The following is a 6,259-nucleotide window of genomic DNA, read 5'->3' as shown; positions in this document are numbered from 1 at the left end:
GGGGCTGCCCCAGCCACTTTCCAGTGTGGGAGGGCTGGGCCAGGGTTGCTCTTGGGGGGGGGCAGGGCAGGCAGAGGTGCTGGGAGAGGGGGCTATGGGGGGGGTACAGCCACCCCAAATTTCTCTGTATCCCCCCCATAACTTCCCCTCCCAGTGCCTCCACTGCCTACCTTGAGGGCAGTCCTGTCCCACCCCACGCCCCTGCTGGCACAGTCCCTGCCCCCAAGACTGCAGCAGGTAGCCCACCCTCGCCCCACACACAAATCCAAGGAGCACACCACCCCCATGACTCCCTCAAGGGTGTGCAGCGATAGGAGCCACCTCCCCCACCCCCAAACGAGCTGCCCACAGCTCTGTCCCACACCCTATCCTGGCTGGCCAGCACCTGCCCTTGCCCCTGCCCCACTCCCTCTCTCACTGTGGGGACCCTGATTTGCACCCCCACCCCAGATTTACTGGCCAGACTCTGTCTCCAAGATGCTGGGTTACATATCAGCTATTTGATCAGTATTGGCCGATATGGCTGGTTAATAATCGGCCATCAATATCAGCCAAAGTTTTTTTTACTGGTGCACCCCTAGTGAGAAAACCTAAAAGAAGAGAAATATATTAAATAAATGGGCAGTAGCAAAATCTGAGCTGCTGCCTCATGCCATCATAGCTGTAGACCACTTAGCATGGCTTTATCATACTACCCAAAGAATGGGATTATGTCATTAAAGACTGAATCACAATGTATGCAGGCAATGCCCAATGCTGAAGCAATCTTAATTCTACTATTTTTTCATTTTGGACTCCTCCACTTTGTAGTCTCAATAAGGTTCTTATAACATAGACTTCTGAAAGGTAATTTTCTAGATATTTAAGAAAAATCAGTCTGAAAACCCAGTAATATTATCATGTGGTATCATGCACGTAGGCCTTTAGCAGTACTAGTATCTTTAGAACCACAACACAAACCTCTCCCACTCACACCTTTGCTGGTCCTGGGAGCTATGTTGGGAACCCAATGTATCCCAGGGTGGGGAGAAGTAGTCAGGAGGAGGAGGGCCTAGCAGGTCTGTGGGGGGAAGGGTTGGAGAGGCTGGTAGATCTGCAGGGGGAGTTGGTGGCTCCCCAGAAAGGGTTATCCCTCTTGGGGTGGGGGAATCGGGACTACAAATAGCCTGGTTAGGGTGGGAGTGGGTAGAAAGAGCGCAGCCCCAAGGCTGGGGTGAACTGCTGGACTTTCCTAGCCCTGGAGCCGTGCTCTGAATGTGTGCAGACATTTGATAGATTGGGCTAACCCATTTCTAATCTAAATTAGTTTGCCTCCCCAGGTGAGCTAATTTAGATCAGGCCCATTATTTTTTGCCCAGTTTAACCTCCTCAAACTACGGCACTTTGTTAGGACAATCTAATAATAAGTTCTGCACATACCCTGAGAGACTAGCTGGTAGTAGCTTTTATGGATAGTACTGGATAGACCAGTACTAGAAAGCATGAAACACTTTGTCAGTGAGTTTCATAGACTCAGGTCCATATCAGCCTCAGGAGGAAAATGTTTTTTTAGACTCACAACTATTGAAAGGCTGTTCCAGAACTTCAGTCATGTGATGGTTAAAAACTTAATTTCCAGCCTGCATTTATTCACGGCCAGTTTATACCTATTTGTTCTTATGCCAACTTTGTCCTTTACCATAAGTACTTTTTTCTTTCTATGGTATTTATCCCCAGTGTATTTCTAGAAAGAAATCATATCCCTTCTCAGCCTTTGTTTTGCTAAGGTAACAAGTGAGACTCTTTTAAGCAAACTCCATTTTCATGAACATCATGTTAACTACTTTCTGTACCTGTCCCAATCAGAGTTCTTCTGTATTACAGAAGATCAGAACTGTACACAACCTTCCAAATGAGGCCTTCTTGGTGCTTTATGCACTGGCATTAATACTAGTCTGTTTTAAATATATTTTGCTGGAGACAAGCTTGTAGGACTGTATTTACCGTTTTTATGGCTGCCTCACACTGCCGACTCATATTAACCTGTGATTGACTAATGCTCTCAGTTTTTCTCCTCCTTCTTCACTGTCAGTGGATGAGCTCCCAAAGTGCTTCATAAATTCTTATCGATCCCTAAATGCATGACCGTATACTTTAAGGGTAGGGACAGACATTACATGTAAACCAGTTTAAGTTATCAGAAACTGGTTTAAACCTGTAACAGATGTTCAGTGCACATAAACCAGTTTGAAAATAGCTGAAACCAGTTTGAGATAAATCTGATTGAATGTAGGATCAGAATTAACTGATTTGGGTCAAGCTGGTTTATGCAATGTCTACCCCAGAGCCCTTGCTGGTTTAAGATAAACCAGACTCCTTCAGCATCCCAGCATGTTCTCTGAGCTGGGTGGGGCTCTCTGCTCCACAGCAGAGCTGGCCCCTCCCCTCTGCTCCCTGGCTGCAGCTCCAGCAGAGACTTGCAGGCACAGCAGCATCTGCCTGGCTTCCATCTGCTCTCTCCCTCCCCTCACCACTCCCTGCTAAGCAGGAATTATTCCCCCCACCCCTCTGCTTTATGCAGACACCTCAGCATTAGCTAGCAGACCACATACTGGCTACAGTCCATGCTGTGGGAGATGACAAAGGTAGACAACTTTTTGGAACTAATCAACAGGTAGCTTAATGTTCTTCCTTGGAAAAGCTGTTTAGGAAGAGTTTGGAGAGAGGCTCTGTTTTCTTAATGGTTTGATAAACACTGAGTTAGGGGTGATAAACATTCCCTGCTGGGCTGTTCGGGGAAGGGGGGGAGGGAGAATAATAAGAGCATTCTGCTGGGGCCTGGCCATGCCCCCCTCAACTTAGCCCTGTGAAAGGGAAGGGAGGGCTGCTCTAGCAGCCCCCTGGCTTCTAGCCTAAGCCACTGCAGGCACGTGCCTGCATTTCTGGAATGAAAAGGGAATGTCTATCCACCTCCAAATCAGTTCAAGCTTCTAGGTTAGACTAACCTGCAAAGATTGAATCAATTCAGGCTCAAGCTTTCTGAATGGCTGTCCCTAGCCTAAATGTTATCTCATTTCTCTTACTCCAGTCCTCGGAATTTTCAGAGTGAAGGCAAAAGACACATCCTTAAAAAAAGCGCCACTCCCCTGCGAAGTTTCATATCCTTGGTCCAAAGCATGGGGTACACAAGTGTGTTTCAAAACAAGATTATCAGATCTGCTTAACAAGAACAAAACAACATATTTTCCCCTAGCCTCAGAAGCAAGCTAAATGTGATGCATTCAGGCTGAGGCTGACACACAGAAAGGGGGATTTCAGCCCAAATGGTAAGAGTTTGGCAAAGGGTCATAACAACAGAAACAAGGGGCTTCTAGCAAGTAAGTATTGAGCAGCCCTAATAATAGGCAGTGCTACCACGTCTGCCTGTGTTTTGGGTGTAGCATACCTTTAAATGTAGAGAAGCCTCTCTCCCTGCTTAAGAAACAGCGACCATTTTATGCTTATTCATGCAGACCTTATTTCTGGTCTTTCCTGTTTTATTGTTCTCTTAAGACACAGGTCATGCAGATTAAAAAGATATGGCTGATCTTAATTATGGAAAAATATGTGTCCTTATTGTGTAGAACACTGTTCTGAGGTACTGTTTGTACATCTGCCACTGCTAATGGCTGCCCAAAGCAGGCATCTTGCAAGGATTTTTTCCAGTCTGCACTGTAAAGTGAAAACATTTTGCTCAGAAAGCTATATAGTATTTGGGAGGTGTTCTGACTGTGTTTTTCCTCCAACTCCTCCAACAGGTCCACGAACTTCACCTCTGCTTTTTGCTAATTAGCCCTGTACCTTTCGCAGCATGGCATTTTACTAAGAATAAAGTCTTGGCTACTCTTAAGCTTTTCAGGCAGGTTCCTCTGCATTCTGTAGTCAGCAATCTCATGAGAAACTATAGTCCCAAGGGAGTAGGTTAAAAGCCTTTGACATCTATTTTAATTCTGTAACTCTTGAGTCATTAATACACACTGCATTTAGATACTCTAAACTATGTATCCTGCAGAGTTAGATGGAGTATCAATTAAAGTAACATTAAAAAAAGTATATATTAGGAACAAAAATATGCAGAATGTATGCCGTGATGTGCTTCTAAAATACTGCTTGATGAAAAACAAAGCCAATAAAAGAACAGCATTCCATTGCATTAAAATGTAGTATATTTTTTTGGAAAACTGATTATCAAAAAAGCAGATCTGATATATATATTTTTGTGTGCCATTCACACAGAATGAAGGAGCCTTCCCAAATACCATCTGAGGAAGCAAACTGTTTTTAACCAATTTAATCCACATTGTGAAACACTATGGTAAGGAACCAATTATGGTTTGATAAATCATAATCTAGATACCATAAAATAACTGGGATTTACAAATAGCATTGTTATACTTTTAGTTCAGTGTAAAATTTCAATAGAATACAACACTGGATCTATGTTATGCATTAAATATAAAATGGGTACATTGGGTAATAAACAGGCATTTAGGAATACATGTTTTTAAATATGTTTCATGTATCATGCAAAAATCCATCAATAGGGCTAGTGAAGGATACCTCTGTTGGTCTGTCACAGTAAAAATTATCAATACAAATGAAAATTTCTTCTGACATCAGACACAAACAAAAGTGCAGAGAGTTAATAAATAAACTGACTGCTGACGACTAAAACTTCAGTCCATGCCATGCTCTCACTGCATGCATGGTATTCCAATTGATCTCAATGACAGGTGTCTGCAAAGGTCATGAGAGAATAAGGTCTTGGAAAACAAATGGCTTGAAATCTAAACTCCTCATTTCAGCAAGCTGTGTTTACATTTACATTATCTTTAGCATTAATCTCTTGGGTCACACCTCTATTCCCATCTTCATCAATGTTTTCAGACATATAGATCATGTTCAGGGAAAAAGTGTTGGATGGCTTGTTGGAAACATATCAGATACCCTAAAACAGCTTAAAATAGGGGGAGGGGATTGAAAGAGAGAGAGAGAGAAAAAAAAATTCATCCATCAAAGGAACTGAAAGAATCAGACATGAACTGACATGAACATACCCTGTACTACTGCATCAGTTAAATCCTTGCTACAGAATTTGCTAATCACAGTAAAAGCAAAGACAAATATATGTGACTGCCAAAATGCAAAAGGAAGAGGCGAGGTGGGGGCGGGGAGAACTGATTATAGATGGCAGTTTAGCCAGCAGCCTTTATAGTTTAAAGGATACAGTCCTGTTCTCAGAGCTTTCTACAACATGACACCCTGAAGAATGCTTACCTATTTTAATCCTTGTGTATGTTTCTCTTAGGTGATGGGATCTAAAGAAGAAAGCTCCTGCTTCTAGCCATCTTATAGTACTCATTCCAGTATTTGTAAGTGGAGAGTGAAAATATATTTGCAAAGTGTGACTACGCAGGAAAGTTCATGCCTTAAATACATTCATCATAACACCATACCCAACTGTTTACTTGATAGTAATCAGCTTCCACAGGGTTTTAAAAGGATTGTGATGGTCATCTATTGCATTGGACAAGTCAGGTTCTTTTTTTTTCAAAATGTGAATCCCCATCTGGAACTAGATATTTTGTTTTGCCACTGGCATTACCCCTCTGGAATACTACAGTATTTCTCCAGGCCTGCTATTGGGGATGCAGAGTCAAAACTTTCTGACAAGAGTTGCTTGAAAGCATCTGCCCCTACAAGCAGTAATGATGATCATCCACCTAATTGCAGACTTGTCTTATTAGTGTACAAATCAGTCTTAAAAAAGCTAAATATAAACAATTTGCTGTATGAGACAGCAAGTATCCCTGGTCCTACAACAGCCAGATCCAATACTACATATTCTTGAGCACCATCTACTGGCCCCTTGTTGACTATTTACAGCTACAAAGAGAACAAGCCAGATTCTGTTCCATGCACTAGATACCTAAATGTGATCTTATTGCAGCCTGCTTGAGTCCCTGCAAAATTGTTGCATCTCCACTTGTAATGCACCCTCACCATGGCCTGAAGACTTGGTCACAAAAACCCCATAGAAAAGTGAGGAGGAGGGGGAGGACCCACACATCTCTTGCATTAATGTTTTTTTAGGGTGGAATAGGATTGCACATGATGCCTAAAGGCCTTGTTACATATTGCTGCAAAAATGCCGATGGGTGTCCGTGCTAGCTGGAGTCTGGAGCAGTCACACATTCAAACCAGCAGGGGCCTTGAGGACTGAAAAGTAAGTATCCTCCCA

Source organism: Gavialis gangeticus, unplaced genomic scaffold (genome assembly GCF_001723915.1).
Source record: "Gavialis gangeticus isolate Ggan-Ray unplaced genomic scaffold, GavGan_comp1, whole genome shotgun sequence".
In the NCBI taxonomy this organism is placed as follows: Eukaryota; Metazoa; Chordata; order Crocodylia; family Gavialidae; genus Gavialis; species Gavialis gangeticus.
Note: the sequence above shows the minus strand (reverse complement) of the source record.